The sequence below is a fragment of the Rhinopithecus roxellana genome, chromosome 16, assembly GCF_007565055.1.
Source record: "Rhinopithecus roxellana isolate Shanxi Qingling chromosome 16, ASM756505v1, whole genome shotgun sequence".
Taxonomy (NCBI): Eukaryota; Metazoa; Chordata; class Mammalia; order Primates; family Cercopithecidae; genus Rhinopithecus; species Rhinopithecus roxellana.
Genome location: NC_044564.1, coordinates 117,516,621 through 117,536,315, shown reverse-complemented (window position 1 = coordinate 117,536,315; position 19,695 = coordinate 117,516,621). Strand labels below are relative to the sequence as shown.

The following is a 19,695-nucleotide window of genomic DNA, read 5'->3' as shown; positions in this document are numbered from 1 at the left end:
AGACAGTTTTTTGGAGGTTTGTGAGCCCATGATGGGGATTTGATTCCAAGTGTTCTAGGAGATTGACATGATCTGACTTGCCTTTTTTATACATTTCTCATTCCATTAAGTGGACAGCAAACTAAAGGACCCATGTAGAGGCAGGGAAACAAGTAACGAGGCGGGTGAGGCTATGTTGGTGATAGGGGGAGTGAAACAGAGCAAGGGACTGGAGTGATGAACTGGGGGAAGTGAAATTGGGTGATGGACTAGAGTGATGGACAAAGGAGAAATGGACAAAAGAAAGGCTCACTAGGGGAGGTGGACTAGGGAAAATAGTCTGGGGGAGGTAGACCGGGGAAAATGAAACAGGGTGAGGGACTAGAGTGATGAAGGAAGTGGAAATGGACTAAAGAAAAGTAGGCTGGGAGAGATGGGCTGGGATGACAGATTTGGGTGATAGACGATGGTGAAACTGACTAAAGAAAGTGGACCAGAAAGAGGTGGACTAGGAGATGGTGGACTAGGGAGAGGAGTGAACTAGAAGGAGTGGATAAGGGTAATGAATGTGGGTGATGGAGTAAGGGGAGATGCGGTGGTGTAGTGGGGGGGGGGGGGGGGGTGAATAATGAGTGGTACTGGGATTTGGGATACACTTTTTATTATTTATTTTTAAAAATTATTTTATTTTATTTATTTATTTTTTTGAGACAGTCTCGCTCTGTCACCCAGGCTGGAGTGCAGTGGTGAGATCTCGGCTCACTGCAAGCTCCGCCTCCCAGGTTCACGCCATTCTCCTGCCTCAGCCTCCTGAGTAGGCAGTAGTCTCAGCCTCAGACTACAGGTGCCCGCCACCACTCCTGCTAATTTTTTGTATTTTTGGTTGAGACAGGGTTTCACCGTGTTAGCCATGATGGTCTCGATCTTCTGACCTCGTGATCCACCTGCCTCGGCCTCCCAAAGTGTTGGGATTACAGGCGTGAGCCACTGTGCCCAGCCTGGGATACACTTTTTAAATGAAGGTGGCAAAAATTGCCAAATGATTGGCTGTGGGCTTGTGTGGCACTGATTCCACTTCTAAAAATTTATTCTAAGTTGATAATCATGAATCTCCTTCAAGACATAGGAATGTTTATGGTTTAAAATAGCACAATGTTAGAAATGTTTTAATTAAAAAATTAGAAGCTAGTTAAGTATGTTGTGGAAAATTCTGGAATGATACAATCCAAAATTGAGCAGATGTCTTGTCTGGATATTGAGTTTTTCTGCAGCTTCCTTCCTTCCCTCCTTCCTTCCTTCCTTCCTTCCTTCCTTCCTTCCTTCCTTCCTTCCTTCCTTCCTTCCTTCTTCTTTCTCTCTCTCTTTCTTTTGATCTTTCCTTTTTGTTGATCTGAAATTTTAAAAATGTTTAAAATGAGACTGTTTTATTCTGTTAAAAAAATCAGTTATGTTTGAAAAGTAAACCTATCCTTATTTGACTGCACTTCTGCACAGCAGGATCAACCAATTTTCCATTTAAAATGTTATCCCCAAAACACAGTTCAGTTGGCCATCGTGTGTAGGACTTCACAAATACTCCTGATATACTATGTAGTAATATGAGCCCAAACTGTGGCTAACACTGGGATTCATACATGTTTGAAAACTGTCTGGGTGCCTGTTTATTTATATGCGTAGTTTTGCACTGGTTGGAGGTGATGGAATGGAGAAGGTTTTACAGAAGGAGGAAAGGGGAATGGTGAGAACAACCGCATGCCTATGATATGTCTGGCATGACCCAGAGACTGAGGTTATAGGTAATTACACAGGGTCTCTGTGGGGTACAGAAGTACAAAGATAGCATCTTTGGTATTCAGGAAGAGAAACATGGCACTGAATGGATGCAAATAAACTCCTGCTCACTATTGGGGAGCATGTAGTCAAACTTTGGCATTTTGAGGCTGCCTGGAAATGCAGAACATCTAGAAATACCATTTCTGGGAGCATCCTGATAAGGTAGTGTTTTTGGAAGTCCTGAGGTTTCCTCTCCAAATGGATTCATGATCTAACATGAAAGAGGGGGAAATGGGGAAGTAAATGTAAATGTAAAACATAGTGAATATCATAAAGTACCTGGAGTGAATGGGCTTCATGTGAACCTATGTATGGCATCTATAGTCTTCAAAGAGTTAACAAATTGAGGTTTGGAGTTAAAATCCTTTGTTATGCAAAAGAAAATATAGATTATCACCTTTAATGTAACCTTATTTATATACAAAGGGTAGTATAATGTGGTGGGGTTGAGGCTACAATAGAATATAGAGTCTTAGTTCTCAAATCCTAGAGATGAGAAGACACTGGAAGTTCTCTAATGCCTTCAGTCAATTCCAGTCACCCAAAAAGATGGTTCTTAGTTTCTGAATGGCTCCTTTGATGTTACCTACTAAATCCCTTTTTGGTGTATCAGATAGCCTAATTTCTCTCTTCTCCCAATAAAGTTTCTTGAAACATGGACAGGGAGGGGTTGTCATGGCTGAGAAGATGAGTTGGGGCTCAAACCCAATCCGTGCTGTATTCACCAACCTATGTGCACAGGCTTGGTGAAATGATGGCTTTATTATTATTATTATTATTATTATTATTATTATTATTATCTGAGGAAGAAATGTAAACAACTAATATTCAACAAAAGGTGCCTTTTTCTTTTTTTAAAAAATTATTCATTCAAAGTCATCACACATGCTCAAGGGCAATGTAGAACATGGGCCAGATCTGTTAACTCTGGCCACAATAAAGGCTCATGATGTTCAGTGGGAATTCCCACAATTCTATACTAGGCTGAAAGGACCCATGTGCAGAAAACAAACTGAAATTATCAGCAAGCTCTCTCAACCAGGTCCTATGCTACACATGCTTTGTTTAGCATCTCATTCAATCCATACAACACCCCTCAAGAGCAAATTCTATTCTACTTTTATAACTTAGAACGCTGGAGCTCATAAAACTGGAGTTCTTATACCTAGAAGGCAACAGAATCAGGTCACCAACTTGTACTCATTCCATAAGACTTCTTGAATTTGCTACCGATAGTTCTTTCAGTCTTTATAATCATTGGCTTCTTCTGTTGGATTTTTCTTTGGTTACTTCACTGGGATCCAATCTCTGTTTACTGATTCTTCGTCAATTAAGTAGAATGTTACCACTCATCTCTGTCTGATTTGGGTACACAATATGCTGCCAAACATTTTCAGCTCTAACAGTACTAGAAAAGATGTTATCTCTGAATCACAGCCATCTTTCTCACTGTATTGAATTCATCCTTGTGGCATCTGGCTCTGGCTCCAGCTTTAAGTTTTTGACTCTTCGCTCAATCTCTTCACATATTCTTTTTTTTGTGACGGAGTCTCACTTTTTCGCCCAGACTGGAGTTCAGTGGTGTGATCTCAGCTCACTGCAACCTCCACCTCCTGGGTTTAAGTGATTCTTCTGTCTCAGCCTCCAGAGTAGCTGGGATCACAGGCACTCGCCACCACGCTTGAGTAATTTTTGTATTTTTAGTAGAGACAGCAAGGCTTCACCATGTTGGCCAGGCTGGTCTTGAACTTCTGACCTCAGGTGATCTGCCCACCTTAGCCTCCCAAATTGCTGGGATTACAGGCATAAGCCGCCGTGGCCAGCCTCTTCACATATTCTAAGACATTTTATCAATTGCCCAACATAATTTGTTTTTAAAAAAACATTTCATTTAATAATTCTATTTTTTAGAACACTCTCTTTTATTCCCTCTATTAGGACATGGCCTTAGATCGAACCAATATTAATTTACAGTCTCATTTCTCTCCAGAAGTGGAATCCTAAAAGCATTTTTTTCTACATCTCTTTGGCAGACATTCACACAAACCATTCTACATGACTACATAGAAATTTTGCTTGTTTCTCTCTCTACAGCTGGTCTCCAATTGTTTCATGTGCATTTGTTTTCTTCCCCTGACTTGACTATAAACTCCTTGATAGCAATGTTGTGTACATAGAAGTTATGTCATACATGTGAGTTAGTTGATCTAATTCTTTATTTACTCAATGCTCCTAGCTCATGCTTTGCCTTCCCTCTTCCTGGTCACCTGGTTAAATAGGCTGTTGATAAATACTTACTGAATGAAATAATGAACCAGCACCAACTAAATATAAGGTGCTATTGTAATAATTGGCTGGGTCAGTCAGATACTTGGATACCATGTGGAATTCTGTGGTAGCATTGGAATCCCACTGGATATATGGAGGTCTGGCAGAAAGCAAACTGTGGTTGAATTTGGGCACAGGAGGGTGAGGGTGGAAGTGGGAAAAATTGAGCAGGAGTCATTATGTCTGGGGATGAAATGGAAGGTCTGAACAGGAAAAATAGCAGCTGAATAGCAGACTGGCTGTTAGGATTGAAAAATCAGGTGTGAAAATCAACTACAATACTAACAATAATGATAATATTAATGAAGTTACAATATTAAAAGTCGACTGTCCCATGCTTTGTTATTAATTTAACATTTTCTGAGTATTTTCTTACTAAGAAATACCAATTTCTTAGTATTTTCTGAGATTTACAAATCTTCATTGCAGATATGAAACCTAAAATTCATTTTGGAAAAGAACAAAATGGATCATAAAGTAGATGAAATTCTAATTAATGACATTCATACTGGAGAATTGGGTGAAACACAGTGATGCCTTCGAACTTAGTTTTAAGTATATCACAAATAAGATTGGTTGATGGAGAGAGATGGGGAAGATCTAGAGAGAGATATGTGATAAGATATATTAACAGTAAAATGTTAGTTACAGAATCTGAGTGGTAGGTATATGTATGTTTACTATAAAAATACTTTATATGATTTATTTGAAAATTTTTATAATAAAATCCTGAGAAAAAGTAAAGAGAAATTGATTCAGATCGCTTAAAAATAACCATATTGGGCGGAGCAAGATGGCCGAATAGGAACAGCTCCAGTCTCCAACTCCCAGCGTGAGCAACACAGAAGACCGGTGATTTCTGCATTTTCAACTGAGGTACTGGGGTCATCTCACTAGGGAGTGCAGGACAATCGGTGCTGGTCAGCTGCTGCAGCCTGACCAGCGAGAGCTGAAGCAGGGCGAGGCATCGCCTCACCTGGAAAGTGCAAGGGGGAAGGGAATCCCTTTTCCTAGCCAGGGGAACTGAGACACACAACACCTGGAAAATAGGGTAACTCCCACCCCAATACCGCGCTTTAAGCAAACGGGCACACCAGAAGAATATATCCCTCACCTGGCCGGGAGAGTCCCACGCCCACGGAACCTCCCTCATTGTTAACACAGCAGTCTGCGGCGATCTAACCGCGAGGCAGCAGCAAGGCTGGGGGAGGGGCGCCTGCCATTGATGAGGCTTAAGTAGGTAAACAAAGCCGCTGGGAAGCTCCAACTGGGTGGAGCTCACAGCAGCTCAAGGAAGCCTGACTGTCTCTGTAGACTCCACCTCTGGGGACAGGGCACAGCTAAACAACAAAAGGGGAAGCAGCAGAGGCCTGTGCAGACCCGAATGACTCTGTCTGACAGCTTTGAAGACAGCAGTGGATCTCCCAACATGGAGGTTGAGATCTGAGAACGGACAGACTGCCTGCTCAAGTGGGTCCCTGACCCCTGAGTAGCCTAACTGGGAGACATCCCCCACTAGGGGCAGTCTGACACCCCACACCTCACAGGGTGGAGTACACCCCTGAGAGGAAGCTTCCAAAGTAAGAATCAGACAGGTACACTCGCTGTTCAGCAATATTCTATCTTCTGCAACCTCTGCTGCTGATACCCAGGCAAACATGGTCTGGAGTGGACCTCAAGCAATCTCCAACAGACCTATAGCTGAGGGTCCTGACTATTAGAAGGAAAACTACCAAACAGGAAGAACACCTATACCAAAACCCCATCAGTACGTCACCATCATCAAAGACCAGAGACAGATAAAACCACAAAGATGGGGAAAAAGCAGGGCAGAAAAGCTGGAAATTCAAAAAATAGGAGCACATCTCCCCCTGCAAAGGAGCGCAGCCCATCGCCAGCGACGGATCGAAGCTGGTCAGAGAATGACTTTGACGAGATGAGAGAAGAAGGCTTCAGTCCATCAAACTTCTCAGAGCTAAAGGAGGAATTACGTACCCAGCGCAAAGAAACTAAAAATCTTGAAAAAAGAGTGGAAGAATTGACAGCTAGACTAATTAACGCAGAGAAGATCATAAACGAAATGACAGAGATGAAAACCGTGACACGAGAAATATGTGATAAATGCATAAGCTTCAGTAACCGACTTGATCAACTGGAAGAAAGAGTATCAGCGATTGAGGATCAAATGAATGAAATGAAGCGAGAAGAGAAACCAAAAGAAAAAAGAAGAAAAAGAAATGAACAAAGCCTACAAGAAGTATGGGATTATGTAAAAAGACCAAATCGACGTCTGATTGGGGTGCCTGAAAGTGAGGGGGAAAATGGAACCAAGTTGGAAAACACTCTTCAGGATATCATCCAGGAGAACTTCCCCAACCTAGCAGGGCAGGCCAACATTCAAATTCAGGAAATACAGAGAACGCCACAAAGATACTCCTCCAGAAGAGCAACTCCAAGACACATAATAGCCAGATTCACCAAAGTTGAAATGAAGGAAAAAATCTTAAGGGCAGCCAGAGAGAAAGGTCGGGTTACCCACAAAGGGAAGCCCATCAGACTAACAGCAGATCTCTCGGCAGAAACTCTACAAGCCAGAAGAGAGTGGGGGCCAATATTCAACGTTCTTAAAGAAAAGAATTTTCAACCCAGAATTTCATATCCAGCCAAACTAAGTTTCATCAGTGAAGGAGAAATAAAATCCTTTACAGATCAGCAAATGCTTAGAGATTTTGTCACCACCAGGCCTGCCTTACAAGAGACCCTGAAGGAAGGCCTAAACATGGAAAGGAACAACCGGTACCAGCCATCGCAAAAACATGCCAAAATGTAAAGACCATCGAGGCTAGGAAGAAACTGCATCAACTAACGAGCAAAATAACCAGTTAATATCATAATGGCAGGATCAAGTTCACACATAACAATATTAACCTTAAATGTAAATGGACGAAATGCTCCAATTAAAAGACAGAGACTGGCAAACTGGATAAAGAGTCAAGACCCATCAGCCTGCTGTATTCAGGAGACCCATCTCACATGCAGAGACATACATAGGCTCAAAATAAAGGGATGGAGGAAGATCTACCAAGCAAATGGAGAACCAAAAAAAAAGCAGGGGTTGCAATCCTAGTCTCTGATAAAACAGACTTTAAACCATCCAAGATCAAAAGAGACAAAGAAGGCCATTACATAATGGTAAAGGGATCAATTCAACAGGAAGAGCTAAGTATCCTAAATATATATGCACCCAATACAGGAGCACCCAGATTCATAAAGCAAGTCCTTAGAGATTTACAAAGACACTTAGACTCCCATACAATAATAATTGGAGACTTCAACACTCCACTGTCAACATTAGACAGATCAACGAGACAGAAAGTTAACAAGGATATCCAGAAATTGAACTCATCTCTGTAGCAAGCGAACCTAATAGACATCTATAGAACTCTCCACCCCAAATCAACAGAATATACATTCTTCTCAGCAGCACATCGCACTTATTCCAAAATTGACCACATAATTGGAAGTAAAGCACTCCTCAGCAAATGTAAAAGAACAGAAATTATAACAAACTGTCTCTCAGACCACAGTGCAATCAAACTAGAACTCAGGACTAAGAAACACAATCATAACCGCTCAACTACATGGAAACTGAGCAACCTGCTCCTAAATGACTACTGGGTACATAACGAAATGAAGGCAGAAATAAAGATGTTCTTTGAAACCAATGAGAACAAAGATACAACATACCAGAATCTCTGGGACACATTTAAAGCAGTGTGTAGAGGGAAATTTATAGCACTAAATGCCCATAAGAGAAAGCTGGAAAGATCTAAAATTGACACTCTAACATCACAATTAAAAGAACTAGAGAGGCAAGAGCAAACACATTCAAAAGCTAGCAGAAGGCAAGAAATAACTAAGATCAAAGCAGAACTGAAGGAGATAGAGACACAAAAAACCCTCCAAAAAATCAATGAATCCAGGAGTTGGTTTTTTGAAAAGATCAACAAAATTGACAGACCGCTAGCAAGACTAATAAAGAAGAAAAGAGAGAGGAATCAAGTAGACGCAATAAAAAATGATAAAGGGGATATCACCACCGACCCCACAGAAATACACACTACCATCAGAGAATACTATAAACACCTCTACACAAATCAACTAGAAAATCTAGAAGAAATGGATAATTTCCTGGACACTTACACTCTCCCAAGACTAAACCAGGAAGAAGTTGAATCCCTGAATAGACCAATAGCAGGCTCTGAAATTGAGGCAACAATTAATAGCCTACCCACCAAAAAAAGTCCAGGACCAGATGGATTCACAGCTGAATTCTACCAGAGGTACAAGGAGGAGCTGGTACCATTCCTTCTGAGACTATGCCAATCAATAGGAAAAGAGGGAATCCTCTCTAACTCATTTTATGAGGCCAACATCATCCTGATACCAAAGCCTGGCAGAGACACAACAAAAAAAGAGAATTTTAGACCAATATCCCTGATGAACATCGATGCAAAAATCCTCAATAAAATACTGGCAAACCGGATTCAGCAGCACATCAAAAAGCTTATCCACCATGATCAAGTAGGCTTCATCCCTGGGATGCAAGGCTGGTTCAACATTCGCAAATCAATAAACATAATCCAGCATATAAACAGAACCAAAGACAAGAACCACATGATTATCTCAATAGATGCAGAAAAGGCTTTTGACAAAATTCAACAGCCCTTCATGCTAAAAACGCTCAATAAATTCGGTATTGATGGAACGTACCTCAAAATAATAAGAGCTATTTATGACAAAACCACAGCTAATATCATACTGAATGGGCAAAAACTGGAAGCATTCCCTTTGAAAACTGGCACAAGACAGGGATGCCTTCTCTCACCACTCCTATTCAACATAGTGTTGGAAGTTCTGGCTAGGGCAATCAGGCAAGAGAAAGAAATAAAGGGTATTCAGTTAGGAAAAGAAGAAGTCAAATTGTCCCTGTTTGCAGATGACATGATTGTATATTTAGAAAACCCTATCGTCTCAGCCCAAAATCTGCTTAAGCTGATAAGCAACTTCAGCAAAGTCTCAGGATAGAAAATTAATGTGCAAAAATCACAAGCATTCTTATACACCAGTAACAGACAAGCAGAGAGCCAAATCAGGAATGAAATTCCATTCACAATTGCTTCAAAGAGAATAAAATACCTAGGAATCCAACTTACAAGGGATGTAAAGGACCTCTTCAAGGAGAACTACAAACCACTGCTCAGTGAAATCAAAGAGGACACAAACAAATGGAAGAACATACCATGCTCATGGATAGGAAGAATCAATATCGTGAAAATGGCCATACTGCCCAAGGTTATTTATAGATTCAATGCCATCCCCATCAAGCTACCAATGACTTTCTTCACAGAATTGGAAAAAACTGCTTTAAAGTTCATATGGAACCAAAAAAGAGCCTGCATTGCCAAGACAATCCTAAGTCAAAAGGACAAAGCTGGAGGCGTCATGCTACCTGACTTCAAACTATACTACAAGGCTACAGTAACCAAAACAGCATGGTACTGGTACCAAAACAGAGCGATAGACCAATGGAACAGAACAGAGTCCTCAGAAATAATACCACACATCTACAGCCATCTAATCTTTGACAAACCTGAGAGAAACAAGAAATGGGGAAAGGATTCCCTATTTAATAAATGGTGCTGGGAAAATTGGCAAGCCATAAGTAGAAAGCTGAAACTGGATCCTTTCCTTACTCCTTATATGAAGATTAATTCAAGATGGATTAGAGACTTAAATGTTAGACCTAATACCATAAAAACCCTAGAAGAAAACCTAGGTAGTACCATTCAGGACATAGGCATGGGCAAGGACTTCATGTCTAAAACACCAAAAGCAACGGCAGCAAAAGCCAAAATTGACAAATGGGATCTAATCAAACTAAAGAGCTTCTGCACAGCAAAGGAAACTACCATCAGAGTGAACAGGCCACTTTCAGAATGGGAGAAAATTTTTGCAATCTACTCATCTGACAAAGGGCTAATATCCAGAATCTACAAAGAACTCAAACAAATATACAAGAAAAAAACAAACAACCCCATCAAAAAGTGGGCAAAGTATATGAACAGACATTTCTCAAAAGAAGACATTCATACAGCCAACAGACACATGAAAAAATGCTCATCATCACTCGCCATCAGAGAAATGCAAATCGAAACCACAATGAGATACCATCTCACACCATTTAGAATGGCAATCATTAAAAAATCAGGAAACAACAGTTGTTGGAGAGGATGTGGAAAAATAGGAACACTTTTACACTGTTGGTGGGATTGTAAACTAGTTCAACCATTATGGAAAACAGTATGGCAATTCCTCAAGGATCTAGAACTAGATGTACCATATGACCCAGTCATCCCACTACTGGGTATATACCCAAAGGATTATAAATTATTCTACTACAAAGACACATGCACACGTATGTTTACTGCAGCACTATTCACAATAGCAAAGACTTGGAATCAACCCAAATGTCCACCTGTGACAGACTGGATTAAGAAAATGTGGCACATATACACCATGGAATACTATGCAGCCATAAAAAAGGATGAGTTTGCATCCTTTGTAGGGACATGGATGCAGCTGGAAACCATCATTCTTAGCAAACTGTCACAAGAAGAGAAAACCAAACACCGCATGTTCTCACTCATAGGTGGGAACTGAACAATGAGATCACTTGGACTCGGGAAGGGGAACATCACACACTGGGGCCTATCATGGGGAGGGGGGAGGGGGGAGGGATTGCACTGGGGAATTATACATGATATAAATGATGAATTGATGGGTGCTGACGAGTTGATGGGTGCAGCACACCAACATGGCACAAATATACATATGTAACAAACCTGCACGTTATGCACATGTACCCTAGAACTTAAAGTATAAAAAAAAAAAAAAAAAAAACCATATTGGAGCCTACAATGATCAGATGAAAATACTAGTTTTTTGGGTAAAAATTTCCAGCATAGTAATAAATCTTCATATTTGTGCAAGGTTTTATTGTCCACCAAGTACAAAGTGTGATGATTGAGGGAAAAGACTCTGGAGCCAGACTAGCTGATTTCTGATTCTATCTATGAATAAATCATTTAACTTCTTGGTCTCTTAATTCCTTTGTTAGTCAAATCTGTGTAATAATTCTCCTAGGGCAGTTGTGAAGAGTAAATAAATCAGTAAATGTAAAATGCTTAGAAAGTGCTAAGAAGCAAAAAGCTCTATATTAATGCCATCTATTATAATTGTAATAATAATAATTATGCCTTCCCATTGGTTCTTAGGGCAGAAATGGTTACTCTGCTTTTCAGCTGAAGTAACTGAGGTCTAGAGAAATATCTCTTGCCCAAAACCATATGAATTCGTTTTAGGTGATGCTGGGTCTAAAGTTAAGTCTTCTTTTCCTCTTTCAAAATACGCTTCTCCTTGTATTCCAACTCTCATTGCCATGTCCAACCAAATTGAGGGCAAAGAAATGCTAAGTGCCTGGCTGGGTTCCTGACACATGGTAGGCACTTAAAAAGTAGGTGAATGATAAAAGTTCATTTATAGCACTTACTGTGTCTGTTACCCTGCTAAGCACTATACATTATCTCAAAGAATCCTTGTAAAAGCTCTAAGAGTTTAGTTTTACCGCCCTGACTTTCCAGATGAGAGCAGAGGCTTTAGAAAGGGTATGTTGCCCAAGATCCCACAGCTAGCAAGTCTGAACCACAGATCCATCTGGTTCCAAAGCCCATGCATTTTTAACAACCCTACAACACTTTCATGAATGAAGGGAGGCTGCTTCAAAGCTTAGCCGAATGGTAGAAATTAGGGGACATGAGCCATTTTACCCTTAATCCACAGTGATTTCCCCTGAGTCCTTCTCATCATAGATACATTGTATTACTAGCAAATGTGAATGTTTTGATGAATTAGGCAAAACACTTCCAACTGCCTGTACATTGCAACATCTTCCCTTCAAAGGCCAGGGAATGTAGACTGTACGTTCTTTGTCCAGCATGTCTGAATGCGTCAACGCTGTCTGGGAGGCACAGAGGTGGATGCTTTCCTAGCAGGGGTGAGGCCCCTCCTGAATGTCCAGCTCCTGTATTTGTAACATTGCCATGTGCAGCCACTGGGCCAAGGAATGAAGGGGCCTATGGTCCCAGCCTCCTCAGATTACGCAAGCCAAGAAAAATGTGCAAATCGCATGAGAAAAGCAGGCAGTCCCCAAACATCTTTATTTGTTCATTTCTGTCCCCTGATGCTTTGATTGCAGCCTTGCACTTAGAAATTTCAAGATAAGTATCAGCAGCTGGACACTGGGTAAATCAGAGGCACAGACTCCGTGTAAATACTGAAGTTTCGAAAGCACAAACTTATGTCCAACAGCTTGGAGCACAAGACCCAGTGGAAAGAGGGGGAGTGGTGTTCTGGCTTTGGCAGAGTCAACCTTCTGAGAAACTCATGGACATGTCTGTACATGCCTGAACTTGTCTGACAAAGCCAAGCAGAGATTTCAGGATCTGCCAGATTCAGACACAAGCGGCCTGCTTGCTCGGAACCAAAATGGAACAGTCAGAGGAAGTTCAGGATTAGAAAGGAGAAACAAAAGATTACAGTCTGAAATCTGTTAACAGCAGAGGTTACATGGTGAATGACCATGCTGATGACAATAAACTGAGCTGTCATCTATCAAATGACTATCACTGGCAAGATCCCATATTAGGCTTTTTGTGTCCATTTACAGAGTTAATTCTCCTAACAATCCTCAAGTTCTGATGGACTTTACCAGATTTAACAAGTTAAAAAAAAAAAAAGAATAAAAAAGGAAAGAAAGAAAGTGAGATGGAATGATAAAACCACTATCTCAAAGTCAGGAACTAGCCAGTAAGAGGAAACAAGTTAGCAACACATGCTTGTCAGAGCCAAGGAGCAATTTGTATCTTAAACTGCCCTCATAATCAATGAACATGAATTTAGACAAATGATAATTCCAGAACCCAAATCTGCCTCCCAGCAGTTAGAATAAATAATAACCATTGTGTGCCATTTTACAGTTCTCAAAGGGGTTATGTAATCTACATATACTGGATGTAGAAAAGAGAAAAGTGTCCAATCGGGTTTTGCTCCTAGGACAATAACAGTTCATATACTAGTTGGAAATTTTAGCTAGTAAACACACATTTTTTTTCTTCCTGACAGAAGGGGGATTTTGTCTGAGAAGAGAAAAAAAATGAGAGAGAGACAGCAACTCTCTATTCAGAGACTAAATTAATGGGTAAGGCTGATCTTTTGGCATAATATGAGCTGTGAGGAGAGAGTTTGCTGATGAGATCTGTCAAGAACATAACAAGAAGATAGACTGGAAGAGTCTGGACCACACTGGGTGTGACAGCAGCCTCATCAGCTCAGCTAAGAGTAGATATATTAGTGAGAAAAATTAGAATAATGAGTAAAGCAAGATAACTAATGCTGTAGTTATGCTCTGAAGCTTATTTTGTTATTTAGGATTTTTGGTTGCAAGTAACAGAATCCAACTCAAGGCAGCATAAGCAAAAATATGTGAGATCTAATATAAGCACATGGAGATTTCTCTCGGGACCGCAAATACTAAAGATAAAGTAAAATATGAAAATGAAAATTCAAGGTGGCTGGCAGAGTATAAAAACATGATCCTGGAGAGCATGACAGAATCCAAATCTTGAAATTATTTGTAGATTTCATTAAAGCACTTTAATTCCTTTCTAAATGTAGCAAGTGGCCAAGAAATGGGAAGCAAGGTTATCAAAATGCAGGAAAATGGGATTATCAGATACAATACCACTTGAGCTGCTCTACGGGATAGAGAAAGGAAGTATGAAGGGTTGCAGTTGGTTGATTTTTTTGACTATGTATATAGTAGTGCTGTTAATTGTGATAAGGAACATCAAAATGCAGATATGGGGTTGGAGGGAAACGTTAATGATGCATTTAGTTTTGAACACATTGGATTTAAGATGCCTATGAGTCTTTCAAGAGTTATCTACAGACACTTAGATAAAAGAGTGTGGAGTTCAGGAGAAGCACATGTGCTGGAGTTACAAATGAGAAATCACCATCACAAATATGCTAGCAGAAGCCATAGTAGAGAATCAGGATATCCAAGGACTTGATTAAAGGTGAGAGAGCAGGGGACAGCATCGAACATAGAACTATAACAACAACAACAAAAACCAGTTATGGGCCATATGCATTAAGAAGAAAAGCCTTTAAACCTCCCAAGAGTAGCTAGAGAGATAGAGATAATTAGGAGAAGGAACACTTTCTGAAAACTGGAGTAAAGACTTCTGATAATTTACTTCATAACAGCAAAAAGAACACTAAAAAAATTGACAAAATAAACTTTTGCAGAGCTGTAAAACGTAATCAAAAGCTTGTAACAATCTGAAGAATGTTTACTAAAGAAAAATAGCTGAATTTCTGTAAGAATAGCAAAGAGCTTTGTAGCACTTTAACACACACTATTCCTATTTCTGTTTTCCCGCACAGTAGCAGTGAAAACCAATAGCCTCACAAGCATGGTAATTGTGAAAACCAGCAGTCTTACAGCTACTGCGGGGGGGGATAGAAAGTGTTTAGAGATCTCCCAAAAGTCCATTTCCAGAGAACTATCACTATTTGACCTGCCTGACAACTCCCTGGAAAGCCCCATTCATTCAGACTGGCTTTCTTTTAACTGACTCAGAGCTCATTCACTGGGGAAATGCTGTATCCCCAGGGTGTTTGTGAAAAATGAACAGTGTCCTCCATTTAAACTGAAGCTGCCTGAGATAGTGATACCAGCTGTATCAATTAGGGCAAATAAGAGGCTAAGAATCTTAAAGGAAAAAGCTGAAAAATGAAACATTTACCGGGGGCTTTAAAAGACTCCAACATATTCAAGGGCATCTGCAAAACGATGCACATGTGCAGGGCTGTGAGAATGCCCAGGAAAGAGTTGAGAAGATCCTAATATCTTACGCTGGCTGACACTGAGGATCTGCATAAGCAGGAACTGAAAGCTAAGGCAGAGTTGAAAACTGGCAAAATGTTGAAACGGTGCCCCAACACATCCACTCAGAGATCCATGGTGAAGTGTGAGAGACCTATGGATTCAAGTCATTCATAGAAATTTTTATCTAATCATTCGCTGACCACTAAACTGACTCAGCAGAGACTTCAGCGGCCACACACAACACAGTGCAGACTTTAAATAATAAGTTGAGGAAAGTCACCAAACAAACTTCAAACAGCAGGAACAACAAACAGCAACAAGAGAAAACCCTGGGAAGGGAGGAATCTTATTTCCAGAGTTGCCACATTAGATGATGAAAAACATCCAGTTTTCAACACGAAGCTGTGAAACACACTAAGAAACAGGAAGGTATGGCCCAAACACATAATTATAAACTAAATAATATCATACATGGATTAAAAGAGTTTCCGATATTAAAGAAATAAAATAAAAACACAGAAAGATTCTTCATTGAGAATATATTCAGGTAACTTATTATAATTATTAGTTTAAATTCTGCTGTACCAAAGTTTACTAATTAATTTTTAAAAAGTACATAGTCCACGAGGCTTAGAAATGTGAGACATGTACACTGAAACCATAAGACATTGCTGAAGGAAATTAAAGAAGACCTGAATAAATTGAAATTTAACCACATTTATAGATTGAAAAATTTAATATTGTTAAGATAGCAGTACTTCCCAAATTGAACTATAAAATCAGTGTAGTCCCTATCAAAATCCTAGTGCTTCCTTTTGCAGAAATTGACAAACTGATTTTAAAACTTACAGGAAAATGCAAGCGACCTAGAAGGAACAAAATGATTTTTAAAAAGAAAAATAAAGTTAAAAATTCACACTTTTTAATTTCATAACTTACAACAAAAGTATGGTATTTAAGAAAATGTTGTACTCACATAAAGATAGGCTATAAACTAATGCAGTGGAAATGAAAATTCAGAAATAAATCCTTACAATATAGTTAATTGATTTTTGACAAGGTTGCCTAGACAAATCGATATGAAAAGAATAGTCTTTTCAACAAGTGGTGCTGAAACAACTGGCTATCTACCTGGAAAAAAATGAAGATGGACCCTTCCTCACACTGTACAGAAAAGCTAACATAAAATGGATCATAGACCTAAATATCAGAAATTAAAGTATGAAACTCTTATAAATAAATATAGTAGTATATATTCATGACTTTGAGTTAGGTAAAAGTTTCTTAGATACGATACTGGAAGCAAAAGTGAAGACAGAGTAAGTATGTAAAGTGGATAAGATCAAATTTAAAAAGTTTTTGCCTCAAAGGTAACCACCAAGAAGGTGAAAAAGGCAACCCAGATAATGAGAGAAAGTGTTTGCAAACCATATATTTCATAGGAGACTTGTATCCAGAATATACAAGGAATGATCACAACTCAACAATAAAGATAAACAATGCAATTAAAAAATGGGCATGTATCTGAGTAGACATTCCTCTTCAAACAAAGATATATAAATGGCCAATAAACCCATGAAAAGATGTTCAACATAATACTACATGAGGAAAATTCAAAACAGAACTACAGTGAGACACTACTTCACACTGACTAGGATGGCTAAAATTTAAAAAGTAACAAGTTTGACAAGGATGAAAATGGTGGAGAAAATGATACCCTCATATATTGCTGGCAGAAATGTTAAATGGTACACCTCCTTTGGAAATAAACTTGACAGTTCTTCAAAATGTTAAACACAGAGTTACCATATGACCTAGCAATTTCAGTTTTAGGTATATAAGAAAAATAAAAATGCACTTTCTTTTTTTTATTATTATACTTTAAGTTCTAGGGTACATGTGCACAACGTGCAAGTTTGTTACATATGTATACATGTGCCATGTTGGTGTGCTGCACCCATTAACTCGTCATTTACATTAGGTATATCTCCTAATGCTATACCTCCCCCCTCATCCCTCCCCACAATAGGACCCGGTGTGTGATGCTCCCCTTCCTGTGTCCAAGTGATCTCATTGTTCAATTCTCACCTATGAGTGAGAACATGCGGTATTTGGTTTTTTGTTCTTGTGACAGTTTGCTGAGAATGATGGTTTCCAGCTGCATCCATGTCCCTATAAAGGACACGAACTCATCCTTTCTTATGGCTGCATAGTATTCCATGGTGTGTATGTGCCACATTTTCTTAATCCAGTCTGTCACTGATGGACATTTGGATTGATTCCAAGTCTTTGCTATTGTGAATAGTGCCGCAATAAACATACGTGTGCATGTGTCTTTATAGCAGCATGACTTATAATCCTTTGGTTATATCCCCAGTAATGGGATGGCTGGGTCAAATGGATGTTTCTAGTTCTAGATAAAAATGCACTTTCATACAAAAACTTGTACACACATTTCCATAACAGCATTATTTATAGTAACAAGTTAGTTAGAAGCAACCCAATTGTTCATCAACAGGTGAATAAATAAACAAAATGATATATATATATATATATATATATATATATATATACACACACACACACACATGCAATGGAATATTACTCAGCCATTTAAAAATGACATGCTGATACATGCTACAACATGAATAAATCTTGAAAATATTATACTAAGTGAAATAAGCCAGTCACAAAAGACCACATTTTAAATGACTTCACTTACATAAAATGTCCTGAGTAGTCAAATCCATAGAGACGGAAAGTAGATTAGTGGTCGCCAGGGAATGGGTGGAAGAAGAGAACTGGGAGTGACTGCTATAGGGTATGGGGTTTCTTTGAAGTGATGTAAATGTTCTGGAATTAGATAGTGGTTAAGTTTGCACAACTCTGTGAATATACTACAAATCGCTCAATTGTACACTTCAAAAAAGGTGAATTTTAAGGCATGTGAATTGTAGCTTGATAGAGTTGTTATAGGGGAAAAAAAGAGGAATCCAGAAGACATGATGACAGCAGTGTCATATGCTGCGAATAAGCCCATTTGATAAGAAATGAGCAACGTTTGGTGGATATAGCAACAGTGAGGTTTTTGATAAACTTGGCTGAAGATAGTGGGGAGGTGGGGCAAAACAAGTTCGATTCATTCACCAAATATTTATGAATTACATATTGCACAATGGCATGTGCCATTGGGATGAGATATGAATGAAGGGAAGAAAGCCAGACGATAATGGTTTGATTTGAAAATAGGGGATGAGAAATGAGAGACTAGGAGTATGCACAATTCTTATAGAAGTTAGGTTCCAAAGGGCTGAAAACAAAAATGTTAGTAACTGGAAGAGGACACATACTCAGCTTGTTTTGTGGTTTGTTATCTGGGAGAAACTTCAGTATTTTAACATGGGTGAACATATTCTCTGTGTAGTGCTGATAGAAAGGATTCATGGGAGAAACAGGGATGGGGTTAATGACACACAATGGCATGGGGATAGCTCAAAGGGGCAAGTTCTGGAGAAGTTCACCAAAGCACAGATAGAGGGACTGTCCTTAGACAGCAAAGGACACAACCATATATTGGGTTGGGAGGAAGAGAGGAAAATGGATGGGAACGAAGCTTAACTTGAAGACTTGTGGGAGAAAACTGAATAAATTTCCTGTCCTGGATTCTATTACTAATAAAGGGAGGTTTTACCTGTGGAGAGCCAAGAATTGGTAGAGCTTCCAGACCCGCTTGGGGTCAGTGAAATAGTGGCCATGGAGGCAGCTTGAGAGGAGAGTGAAGGAGAAATGTGAATGATTGCTCTGTGTTGAACAGACAAATCCACAGAGTGTTGAGAGCTCCAGTAAGGTTTGAGACTATCAATTTGTTGTAGCCCCAATTCACAGGGTTGGATATTTTTTAAAATTCTCCCAGTTTTCAGCAGCAGTGTTCAGATTGTAACATTAATAAAGCAAATCAGTGAATGCTGCATAGTAGAGGAAGTAAAAATACTCTATTGATAAAGGAATTCTTTAAAGTGGGCACCCAGGATCTAAGCTGTGGGAAGAAAGGGAAGTCTGGGCATGACTGGTAGGGAGAAATTAGAGGTGTCAAATGATTGAAGGTATTTTTTTCTCTTCTCTCTAATCTGTTTTGGATATCCCTTCCTCCTTTCCATCATCTTTCTTCTTCTATTTCTTCTCCTTTTTTAAGAAGCTGCTCATTTAAGATTCCTTTTCTGCCTAGTTGGTATGTTCTTGATCATGAGCTCATCAGTTCTTGGAGAACTGTTGACTGGCAGGTGCCTGTGTGAAGGTTAGGCAGGTTTAGGATGCTAGTTACCTCATGGTTCAGCTTTCACAGAGGGGTTTTTATTTGAATTTCACAGCAATCCTGTCCTCTAAGTGAGGTGAAGAAACACAATGCACTTCAATGAGCTAGGGGTTATTTGAATAATGTTCCAAGAGGTTTAGGACAACTCTATGAAGTCCAGTACAGGGTTGAAATTCAGTTTGATTTGTTTCACTTTTCTCAATTCCATGCTGACAGATCATTTAATTTA

The 19,695-nt window shown here is 39.4% G+C and overlaps 1 long non-coding RNA gene across 1 annotated transcript; it reads right to left on the bottom strand.

Moving 5' to 3' along the window:
• Nucleotides 1-1,116: 1,116 nt before the first annotated feature.
• On the bottom strand, nucleotides 1,117-17,982 carry LOC115893907. The gene is made up of 3 exons (XR_004053921.1): nucleotides 17,877-17,982; nucleotides 1,951-2,023; nucleotides 1,117-1,369 (listed from the first exon to the last, which is right to left on the bottom strand). It is a non-coding gene; the product is annotated as an uncharacterized LOC115893907 (long non-coding RNA).
• Between the last annotated feature and the right edge of the window lie 1,713 nt (nucleotides 17,983-19,695).